This window comes from Eptesicus fuscus, chromosome 13 (genome assembly GCF_027574615.1).
Source record: "Eptesicus fuscus isolate TK198812 chromosome 13, DD_ASM_mEF_20220401, whole genome shotgun sequence".
In the NCBI taxonomy this organism is placed as follows: Eukaryota; Metazoa; Chordata; class Mammalia; order Chiroptera; family Vespertilionidae; genus Eptesicus; species Eptesicus fuscus.
The window spans coordinates 24,202,206-24,215,073 of NC_072485.1; the positions used below are offsets into that span (position 1 = coordinate 24,202,206).

At 41.4% G+C, this 12,868-nt stretch overlaps 1 pseudogene; it reads right to left on the minus strand.

Annotated features, from left to right (window-relative positions):
- Nucleotides 1–1,943: 1,943 nt before the first annotated feature.
- LOC103292985 (DNA damage-regulated autophagy modulator protein 2-like) lies at nt 1,944–12,492 on the minus strand (annotated as a pseudogene).
- Between the last annotated feature and the right edge of the window lie 376 nt (nt 12,493–12,868).

The following is a 12,868-nucleotide window of genomic DNA, read 5'->3' on the forward strand; positions in this document are numbered from 1 at the left end:
TTCACCCTGCCAGGGCTCAGAGCATAATGAGATTATCTATGTGAGAGGGCACTTTTGTCTTTGACAAAAGAACAGCATGTTTCCACTGACCAGGAGAGAAAATTCTGTTCTCCACAATGTCATCTATTCTGATTCCCCTTTGCTTTCTAGCATTCTAGAAATCAAAACTTGGCCATGGAGTGATCTGATATCTGACAAAAGGCATCTTCTGGTTCAGAATGGGCAGGTGTGACCACAGTGCAGTTTTGGTACCACAGTGGAATGTGGGTACCGCAAGCTGTGTGGTTTCAGAGGAGCATTTTGAGGTGGTAGCACATGTCCTCTTTCTCCTTCCTTCATCTTGTCCTTTGCCCTCAACCTCTAGTCCAGTGGTCAGCAAACTCACTAGTCAACAGAGCCAAATACCAACAGTACAACGATTGAAAATTTCTTTTGAGAGCCGAAAACCGACTTCTGTGCATGGGCCACGAAGTTTCAATCGCACTGTAGGTGCGCACCTGCACGTGGTATTTTGTGGAAGAGCCACACTCAAGGGGCCAAAGATCCGCATGTGGCTTGCGAGCCCCAGTTTGCCGACCACTGTTCTAGTCCAACACTGTTCAATAGACAAAGAATGTGACCCACAAATGGAAAGCACATATATAATTCCAAACATGTGAGTATCATACTAAAAAAACAGGCAAAATTAATAATTATTTTCTTTTGCCTAATATTTTCAAAATGTATATACTCTGGTTTCTCTTCAGATCACATAAATCTTTCACCTTTTACTAATATTTTCAAAATGTTATTATTTCAATATGCAATCAGCTGGTTGAGTGTCACCTGGTACACCAAAAAAGGTTGCAGGTTCGATTCCTGGTCAGGGCACATACGAGAGGCAACCATGGTCAGGGCACATATGGGACGCAATCAATCAGTGTTCTCTCTCTCTCTTTTTCTCTCTCTAAAATCAATTTTTTAAAAATGGAAAAAATATATACAAATTAGCAAGAAGATATTTTACATTTTTTTCTTTCTAAATCTTCAAAGAATATCTTACAATATAGAACATCTCAATTCAGACTTTAAATGGTCAACAACCACATGCAGCTGATGACTGATAAACACTGCAGCTCTAGTCTGGTCAATTCCATACAGTTCTCTATTTAATGTTCCTTGACTCATACCTAAAGGGAACATTTATTGAGTGCTTAGTGTTTGCCACCCATGGTGCCCAGCACTTTATATGCATTCTTTCACCAAAACCCTAGGAGGAAGATATTGTTATCTCTGTTTCACTTATGAGAAAACCAAGACACAGAGAGGCTAAATAATAAACCCAAGGCCACAGGACTCATACATGACACAGGCAGAATTTGAACCAAGGCTGTCTGGCATTCCAACTCAAACATGTAACCACAAGGCTTTGCCAACTACTTTTTATAAAATAAAAGTGCATTTTTATTGCAATATCATACTTTAACATGTAGGATTCCCTTAAAAGCATGATATAAATATTAATAAAAATATTTGGCTAACCCAAACATCCTATTTCAAGTTCACAGAACTTGAAACCTATTGGTCACAAAGCATCTTGCTCATGATACTAGTTACTTATCCCAGTCATTATCCAGAGAATGAAGTTTAATAAAGGCAAAATCACAAGTTAGAGTTGCCTGCCACATTCTTTTTTTGTTTTTTAATAGCCCTTTGGTTTTATTTTCTGTTTTTTTTTTTAAAAATAAGTATAGGCATAAATGTTTTTACATAATCCTCTTGCAGACATCTTTTAAAATTATTGATAAAATAACTTACTTCATGTCTCTTAGTTATCAGGACCAATCAATGTCACTGTCAACTTTGATTAATTGGTTGAAAATTTCAGAGCAGAAGAAGAAACTTATGAATATTTTCCCAATCCCTGGGAATCATAATCATCACAGAAATATTGTATCCTTTCATCATAAACCTCTGGACAGTAGTGTGGTCATTCATTGTTAATAGGACAAAGAGCAGTGTCATAGAGGGTTAATCCGTATAAACTGGCTTCCACCCATAAAAAAATTTCCTGAAAATCACAGATATAAGTCAGAAAAAAAAAAAAAGAACAAACATGACATAGACCATTCTGCTGCAGTAGTGATCATATGAAGCACATAATCTTTGTCCTCGGGGTTCTGGTGGTGTTTCTATACTACATCTGAGCCCAGACTGCCACTGTACAAGAGTGATGAGCTGTCAGCATACTAAACACACTCCACACAGGATAACCAACAGTAGTCTGATCCATAAGACTTGTTTGACATGAATATGGGGCTGCATTTGGAAGGAAAGGATGGCTTGAACAAACATACACAATGAACCCATACCAGTGGTGAGCACAGTGCCATATACATCTATAATAATAAAAGCATAATGTGCTAATTAGACTGGACGTCCTTCCAGACGACCTTCCGGATGAAGCTGGGGCTGCAAGGGAAGCCCAGGTCCCGGGTGCCTGCTGGTGGCCAGAGGGAAGCCTGGGTCCTGGGTGCCAGAGGGAAGCCAGCAGCCGGGGGAAGGAAGGCCTACTCTTGCACGAATTTATTGCATCGGGCCTCTAGTGTATAATAAAAAATGTTGTTTTCTGGAAGTTTGCCACAACAGAAAGTCCTAAACAACTCAACAATCCAAGTACAAGGCTGGCCTTGTTTAACCTGGTGATATATTTCCCTTCAGAATTCAGAGCATGAACTTGCTTATAACAAACATAAATAGTAGCAACACATAAAACTGTGGCAAATTTTAATATTGCCCCAAACAAGCAGTTTCTGAAGTCACTGTACCAGTGTTAATGATATGAGGCGAAGCAGGGTCAACATGGTGGAGAGTGACAGCAGTAATGTGTGAAAATATGAGAGCAACAGCCGTCCAAATGATAAGGGCCGAAGGAAGGAAACCGAGTCCTTGCTGAATCCAAGGTCTCAAACAGGTCTTCCTTGCTTATTTGGTTTTATCCTCCTTACTCAACTTTAAGTTCTGTGAGAGCAGGAACCAACAGTTTTGTTCATCATTATATTCCCAGCTCCTGTTTTAGTATCAGTCTTCAAATCTGCCCATACTTGCTCCTTTTGTAGATCCTTGCTAGGATGCACTTGCCAAAGCAGACCATTGGATCCTGAGCCTGCAGGCTGGACAGATGGGGCAGGCCCTGGGGTGCACCACTTGGCACATTCTAATAAAATGATCAACAGAGCAAGACACAGGGATACCCCGAATGACAACAGACCTGATCCTGAAATGAGGATAACCAACAGTCCCAGTTTGCCTGTGAAGGTGGAGTCCCCTGACTTGAGACTTCAAGTGCTAAAAAGTCCTTAGCAAACTGGACAAATTAATCTTCCTACTTCAAATGGCACAAGTTTGTCAGACCCTTGCAAATGGGATAGAGCCTCCCCACCAGCTCACCTGGCCCTGCACGCAAGCACTGATTCTTCTCCATTCCAGATCGTCTTCCTCTTGTCAGGTGATCATTTGACCCTTAGTCCAAATGTTGGTCCTGGTTGATATGACTGTCTGGGTAGCACTGTCCAATGTACTCATCTGTCCCCCGCAACCCACTGGAGCCTCTTTGGGCCTCTTACCCACACCAAAGCCAAGGGTTCTTTTGAATAAAATATGATGTCCTTCAGTTCCAGGGGCTGAAAATTCTCCAACAATTCCCCAGTGTCCCACTTACCAGTCTATTGGATGGTACCAACTAGACAGGCACATCAACTAGGACCAATATTTGAACCAAGAGCCAAATTATTCAAGGTTATTACAAGAGGAAGATCATCTAGGATTGAAAAGAATCAGTTCTTACATAAAGTATCAGGAATGAAGTTCTGGATAAAGAGCAAATCCCTGGGAAGCCACAGATAGGACTTGGCCTCTGTCGACTTCTTACCTGAATCTTATGCCGTATTCTCTCCATTCATTCTGCTCTAGTCTCAGTAGCTTTCTTGCTGATCTCACACCCATCATTCTCTCTTGGGCCACAGGGCCTTTGCTCATGTTCTTCCCTCTGCCTGGAATATTCTCCAGGCCTCCATTCTACCAACTGATGCCTGTTCATCCTTTACATCTCAGCTCATGAGTGGCTTCCTTGGGGAAGCCTTCCCTGACCTCCATGTAACAGCCCCTCCGTTGCAGCACCTTCATAACTCACAAATTCACATGTGAGTGTTACCAACACAATTCTTGTTGAATCAATTGCATCTCAAATTTCCTCCTAGCTCAGCACAATAGCTTGGTCATCAGGAGAAACGGTCCTAGATCTTGGATTGGTCGCGGACCGTTTTGGGGGAGGGGGGGGGCGGCGCTGAAGATTGGAGGTGGGTGGTAGGGAGAGAAGGACATAAGATAGCAAAACTTTTAATTTTGATAAACAAAATTAAACAAATAAAAGCAACATAGACATATTCATTGTTCTATAATTTCATAAAAGAAATGTTCTTAACATCTAAAAAATAGGAAGGACATAACTTCAGAAAATAGTAATCACAGCCCTTCCCAGGCAAGGGACAGTTGGTGTCTTTATGCTGACACTTTGCTACAGAAAACTGCCACTGGTGTATGGATTTGAATTTTGTCTCCAATACTTCCTAACTGGGTGACCTTGGGTAAGCAACTTCACTGCCTCCTTCTTGGAGGTGTTGTGAGAATTAAATGATTTAGCCTATATACTAGTAAAGCCTTTAGCACACTCCATACACTACCTAGGCTAATGCAGATGTATCACCTTGGTCATTCACTAGACAACAGCGCCACCTGGTGGCTCTTCATCCCAGAGTACAAACAAGCTGCTACTGCAGAGCAATAATGAGGCATCCTACAGGCAGTGAAGCTGAGGCAGAGGCAGGGAGAAATAATAATTTCACTGCCTGGTGGAATCATAAAACTCAGATCTTTCTGTCTTCCTAAGGAGAGAAAATGAAATCTCTCTCCCTGGCCCCTCAACCACGAGGTCTGCTTTATTTGGGGTTGGGAGCTGTCTATTCATTGGGGCTGACAGGAAAGTGGGGCTTTGGCACTGTCACCCACTGGGTGGGGGCTGGGTATGGGGTCACTGTGAGCCGCAGCCCTCCCTGCCTCTTGCTTTCCTGATAGTTCTGAAGAATGAAAAAGAAATATTAAACTGAGGAAGCTTTTTTATGATGATCACAAACAGGGACATAGTAAGTTCTGTGCTCTCACTGATAAGGGTCTTGCATTGTTGGAGCCATCAGCCATTGGAAACAGCCCTGTGTCTTCAGAAAAGTCCTTTCAGGAGAGTCTATGAGAGCTGAAAGCAGACTTGAGCACTCTCTCTTTTCATATTTCTTCCCCAGTGAGAGAGATTGACACTGACTTTCCTTTCTTGCCTCTGCTTGCAGATTTTCATTTACCCCGTGAACCTGGGAAGGAACCTTAGCAAAAGACAGGGAAGGTTGGCTCTGGGAGTAGGTAGGCTTGTGTTTGAAACTTCGTTCTGACACTTGCTGACTATGTGACCATGGGCAAGTCACTGTGCTCCTTGAACTTGTTTCCGCCTCTGTAAACTGAGAATGATAATATTATACCCCTCAGGGATTTAATATGAGACTTGAGTGTGCTAATCTACCCCACAATCTCAGATGCCTACAGGGGTCAGACAGACATGATTAATGAGAAAAATGGGTCAAGTGTAGGGCGTGGTGAGGACTGCAATTAACCAGGAGCACAAACACCAAGTAACAGGGACAGCTGCTAGTCAGCATCATCTGATCCAGAGCACTCATTCATTAGATCCAAGGTATTACAGATAACCTCAAAATTCCAAAATTCGGCAGTTTTGCTTGAGTCCATGGGTGGGCTTTGGCACTGCTGGGCCTACCTGACCTGAGAGAATTAGATTTGGTTAGGAATAAAATGTGGTAAAAAGAAATGCAGGCCCAGTACTGCCAGTAGTTTTCAAATGTTCAAGAGAAACAAGCAATCATCTCTCTCTCTCTTTTTTTAATGCTGGCATCAAACATTTAAAAAATAATGCACCAGGATTCAGACAAAATCCTGTGTTAGCTTGTGACCTTGGGCAAGTCTCTCAAGATGTCTGGCCTCTATTTCTTCATGAATAAGGAGGGTAAGAATATACCTAGCTCCTGACCTTAGCAATTTATATAAATTACTTCATTTAACCTTTCTCTCAACATGATAAAGAGGTGTTACTATTATCCTTTGTTTTTCAGATGAGAAAACAGCGGTACACAGGAGTTGAGTAACTTGCCCAGAATCCCTCAACTAGTAAGTGGCAGGACTATTGTGAAGCTTTAGAAGGAAATGCATGCAAAGTGGTCAGTGAATAATAGTTATTGTGTGTCATTGTTAGTATTATTACTATTATTAACACAAATGGTTCAAGGTCAGTTCTCATACTTAATTTGATGGTCAGAGTACATCCCTAGACTTTGACCTGTCAGACAAAGATGAGGGCCAGTTCTAAATTATGTGGTATGTATTTTTGCAGATAGCTTTTGGACGAATTAATAGTTCCTTTTTACATAGGCACTGGGCCACCATGCCTTTAGGTTTCCTAGGATGATAATTAGATTTAGATCCCTGGTACAGTCGATAGATTATCATCTCGGGTGACCAAGCCAATCATGACCTGCACTTTACAGCTTGAGTTATTTTCAGATCAATATAGATTTGCTCTTCATCGAGTGGGCTGTAAAGTATGGGTGACAGACGACCCTGTAAAGCGGTTGACATAGGAGTGGAAAAACTGCAGAGGCCTGGAGAAGGGCCAGGTTATTAGGGGAGAGATGAAGTAGAAAGTGGAGGAGGCCGACCTCTGGTTAGTAGGCTGTGGTAAGAGCTGGCCACTGTTACCACTGGGACCTACTTAGGACAGAGTCTTATTGAGAAAGTAGATTTGATTGGCAGTGAGTGAGGTGTGTTAGAAAGAGTACTGGCAGTTTTGGAGATGGGCAGAAATGGATTGGTATTTTTGCTGTGCAATTTCCTATTTATTGTACTAGGGGAAATTGGACTCCATTCCCTGATACTTGGTTTTCTCCTCTAAAATGGACAATAAACTGAATTTATTGTTCAGATAAAGATGAAATGAGTCTATATTTGCAAAACACTTGAGGTTTTTTTTGTGTGTTTTTTTGGTTTTTTTGGTTTTTTTTACAATACAAAGCTATCAAGTTCAGTTATTAAGAAGCTGTGTAGTCAGATGAACCTGGAGTCAAGTCTTACTTCTTTCACTTCCAAGCTCTCAGAGTAACTTTGGATTAAGTCGCTTGATTACTTTGAGCTTTAGTTCCCTTATATTGGACTAATAATAGAAGCCCCTGTTCAAGATAGTTGTGATCATTGTATTAGATAATGCACATAAAGATAAATTAGTGCCGTGCACAGAGAGTGTGAGCTCAGCAAGAAGAGGGCATCATTTCTGTCCATGTGAATTTTATTCATCCCATGCTGGGCACAGAGGAGGCTCTCATAGAACACTGACTCAACTGCATGATGAATGAAATGTGTTCTTCAAGAAACAGATCATATCCTCAAACAGGGTAATTTGAGGAGAGTTTAATTTAAAAAATTAATGACACTAAAAACATATTTAAATAATAAAACAGCTGTTAAAATTATATATGCATGCATTATTTACAAACATGTCAATGGGGCATTGGAAAACCAACATGGGACAGTGCTAAAGACAGTGCTGTGCCAGGGAGGAGCCATTTCCATCTTGGAATAGCCAAGATGACTGTTTCAGCACTTCTCTTCCTAAGCCATGTGGTCTTGCAGTGCCTCCCAGTAAAACAGAAGAATGAACATTCTCACACCATTTGGTAGGGCTTGACCATGTGACTTGCTAAGGTCAAAAGAAAGCAATATAAGCTGACGCTAGAAATGTGCTTGTGTGGCTTAGCTAACCCTCTTGTATGTCTGTCATTTGCCATGAGAGAAGAATGTGCTCCAGGAATCAAGAAGGAAACTCATGAAGCAAATCTGAACCCAACTGGCAGTCTGGATCAACATCAGCTGAGCCCAATAGTAACAGAGGTGACCTACAGACCCGAGCAGAAAACTAAATGTTTGCTCCAGTAGCTACTGAGATTTTAAGGTTGTTTGTAAAACTGACTAACGCATACCCCTTGATTAGGAGGAGCAGAGGGAGGGGAAGTTACTAGATTGGGCTGCATGATAGGAACTGTGACCTCAGTAGAGGGAAGAGATGGCTCACCTATACCCTCTTCCCTCCCTTCTGTCTCCTGTTGGTACCTATCATTGGCTGAACTTAACTAGAAGTGGAGAGCAAGGGATCCACTGATAGAGCCATTCAACATCAGGCCCCTGGCACAGCACATGGAGGAGAAGATGGAGAATGGATGTTGACAGGAGAATGGGAATGAGCCAGCACAATTAAAGAGGAAGAAGGATATGTGGGGCTCTTAAATTAACAAAGTACTGTGCTAAGGGCTTTGCACAAGGAGCCCCATCCACCTACAGCCCTTTGGGTACCTTTTTCCCCTCTCTCTCTCCTTGGTCTCCCTGGTTTTCTCTTATTCTGTCTGGCTGGTGATCGGGAACATTTTCTGGGATCTGAAGCTCAGTGGAATCATCCAAGAGGGCCTCCTCAAACAATCTGACAATTCTTTCGGATTTCTCCCTCCCCAATCCATCAGCCAAACAAGAGGTGTCTCCACAATTATTATGGTTGAGAGGGAGATTTGGGGGGATGCATTTTATTTCAATCTTTTCTTTAACAAAACCATGTGTTCCAAGGTATTGTTCCCAAGAGTCCCAGGTCTCCCTTTTCTTGGGAAGCAGCAGTTTGGCACACAAGTGCAAGCAAGAGTTTTGAAGTTAGAGCCAAGTGGTTGTAAAGCCCAACTTTCCCTCTTATCAGCTGGTTGACCTTGAGCAGATAATTTCACCTGATTTCTGAACCAGTGGAGATAATATCAGCACCAGGCTCTGGGGTCACTTCGAGGATATATGGGATATACATTAATGCCCTTAGCATAGTACATGGTTAATGCTCATTAAACTATTATTGTTACTGCAAACTTCCTAAATGATGTCAGGATGACGCTGGAATGGCACTGGGGTGGCATAGAATGCTCTAGTTCAGCAGTCGCCAACCAGTGGTGATCTGTGAGGTCTGAAAGGTTGGCGACCACTGCTCTAGTTGATGCCACAGGATTTGGTTACCCAATGCCTGGTATTGGGAGGCCTATACACAGTTCTTCTGTCAGCGAGATTCCATCAGTTCTTGAAAAAGCAAAATTTCTCTCATTTCCAGGCAGGTAGAAGCTGAAGCATCCTTTAGCCTTCCAGGGCTCTGGGCTCCACTGGCAGATAATTTCTCCTAAGATCGACCTGTTGGTGGTCTAATGCCATCCACCTATTAAGCAGCCAATCAGCTTACTCCATTCTAGAATTATAGGTATCTGTCAAACCCTGTGATATCCTGTAATTTATGGATTCTTAAGATTGAATATACTTGTATGGGGATCAATTTAATGATGAATTTAAACCTGCCTGAAGTAAATATATATATATATATATATATATATATATATATATATATATATATATATATGATATGATTGCAGAGGAAAAGTAGAGAATGTCTAGGAAGCTATGACTATTAGATGGGAGAGAAGTTATTGTCTGATTCTATACACCTATTGCACACCCACCCCCATTCACCACCAACCCAGCTACAGACTCATCTCTTCACCCACCACCCACTCCATATGACACCTAACACCCACCCTATTTTCCATCCATTTATTTCTCCACACATGCATCCCCTTTCAAATCCACCCATCCACTACACTCATCCACTAACCATAGTCATCCATCTATCCATCCATCATCCATTCACTTACCACCCACTCAATCCACCATCCCAGTCATCCATCTATTCATCCATTTATTCTAACCACCTATCTAGTCATCCATTAACTCCCCACTAACTACCATCCACCAATCCATCCATCCACCCACCAATTATTGACCTTTATTCATCCATTTGGCAAACATTCATTAGTTAGCCATAATGTGCCAAAACTTATATTATGGACCTGAGACACATATGAATAAGACATGGCTCCTTTTCCCAAGAATTTCTCTATCCAATGTGCAAAAGATATATTCCAAAATAAAAATGACAAAATACAACTCAGATAATTTTTAAGAAGAAGGCAGCATTTTGTAGTGGTTATACATATAGTCTTTGAAGCCAGACCAACTTGACTTTGATCTGGGCTCTGCCACTTGCTAGATGGATATCCTTGTACCAACCAAAACACTTAATTAAACCTCCATTTTCTCATCTGTTAAGTAGGAATAATAATTGCGTTTACTTCAGAAGATCATGGTGAACACTCAACAAGTTAATGTTAAGTAAGTTAACATGTTGTAAGAGGGTCACATAGCAAAGAACTGCAGACATCCATTAGGAACTGAGAGTAGCCCAAAGTGATAACCACCAAGACAATGGGAACCTCAGCCACAACTGCAAGGAATTGAATTCTGACAACAACCATCTGAACTTGGAAAGAGATGCAGAGCTCCAGAAAAGAGCCCACAAACACCTTGTAGTAGCATTGAGAAGACCCAGCTAAGCTCTGCCTGGACTACTCAATTCACCAAAACTGGGAGATATTGTGTGTTATATTAAGCCACTAAATTTGATGTAATATGTGATGTGGTAATAGATAACTAAGATATTAAGTAACTTGCCCAAGGCTACAAATCACTTAAGTGATAGAGCCAGGGTTCATAATAACAATGAGTCAGAGGAGTTAAAATAAAAATGATTTTCCGATTAGCACTCAATTGACTGGAAAATGCAATTAATCAAAATCTCTAATTCCTGGACCTTATGATTAGTCAGGGATTTTCTCAATTTGAAATCAAGTTTTTCATGGCATTTGGGGCAAACACCATGGATGCCCTAATGCTGCTGGAGAAATGCAGTGACTGTAGAGTTGGGTCTGATTAAAATAGCCAAGTTTCCATTTTGAAAATGTGATAGGGATTTCTTATTGAGCAGCATACATCCGACTTTATGCCTCTGATCTATTTCTCAGGCCTTTGCACTCAAACCCAAGGCTAAATAGAGATGATTGCTGGTTTTCCTTTATTTCACTTTACCAATGTCCCAGGCAGCCTCCATCTTAGTGATACGTAAGAGGTGACTAAGGTAATGCAGCCTGTTACATCTGGGAGTTATTTTTAGCAAGTTCCTGTATAAAATCCTCTTCTCCTATGTTAGGAAGGAGTCTGCTTCCTTGATGCATTTTCTGGTTGGTATATTGTTTTATGGTATCCTTGCTATGCTGTGTTGTAACTCAGGAGGCTCTCAGAACTTGTTGTGATGGACATGGGTCCCTTAATTAGCAGTTTGAAAAACAATCTCTTCTTTGCCTTTCTTCGGCTGCCATTCATTATGTGATCCTAGAGACAACCAGGCTACTTTATGACCAAGAAAATGTCTTTGGTTTACTCTCTATGTTCAATTCAAAAGTAGCTGGAAACTATTTTTTGTTTCTTTACCATATTTCCAAAGACATTGGAATTGATAGATAGAGGTCAAGAACTAGATAATGTGAGATGCAGAAACAAACAGTGAGCAGTGTGGTATCTCCAGATAGGTAGCCCAAAACTGGTTCCACACAACAGATGAGAGTAATTTGTACCTGAACCCCATCCAAGTGGACCCAGAGCCAACACAACCAGTGGTGGGCTTCAGACAACACCAGAGCTTGACCCAACTAGCCACACAAGTGACACAGCCAGCGAAAGAATGCAGCGGGCACTAAAACCTTCTGGGAACAACTCCACATCAGGCGGCAGGCCCTGCACATCTTATACATGGTGATTGTAGTTTACCTTTATAGCCACTAAGACTGAAGGATTAACTCCACAAAAGGGCCAATAGCATTCATCAAAGACGTAACTACAACAGGGGTCGAACATAAGCCACAAGAAATATTCCTAGAGCACAGAGCACAGGTGATCTGGAAGATGGTGCCACTGAGCCCAACATGACACCTTGAGACTCCACCCACACAGCAGCCTGCACACTGTGGTTAGGTTGAGCCTCAGCCAGTTAGTCTGTGGGTCAATCCCACCCACAAACGGGCCAACAGCAATCAAGATCCAATTATAACAGAAGGGCCCACATAATTCACACAAGGGACATTCCTAGAGCATCCAGCTTATGAGCTTAAGGAGATCTCTATCCCTTGCTCATTTTCTTCTCCTTCTGGTGCCCTTATGATGCAGATGTTATGTTTCATATTGTCCCAGAGTTCCCTTAAACTATCCTTGTTCTTTTTTATTCTTTTTTTCTTTTTGTTGCTCTATTGGGTATGCTTTTTCTACCTTGTCTTCCAAAATGCTGATTTTATCCTCTACTTCATCTAGCCTACTTTTAATTCCTTCCAGTGTATTCTTGATGCCAGATATGGTATTCTTCATTTCTGACTGCTTCTTATCCATGGTTTCTATGCCTTTTTAATGCTGAGGTAGTTCCCACTAAGTTCCTTGTAGTTCTCATTAACCATTATTTTGAACTCTATGTCTGATAGAAAATGTGTTTGCAGAAATAATGACAGAAAACCTCCATAGCCTGGTAAAAGAAAAAGACACACAATTTCAGGAAGCACAGAGTATACCAATCAAAATGTCAGACTATACCATGAGTCCCAATCAAAATGAACACAAAGAGACCTATGCCAAGACACATCATAATTCAAATGCCAAGGTTAAAGACAAAGAACCTTAAAGGCAGCAAGAGAGTGACAGTTAATTACCAACAAGGGGACTCCTATAAGGAGCAAAAGACACTACAAAAAACAGAAACACTTCAAGCCAG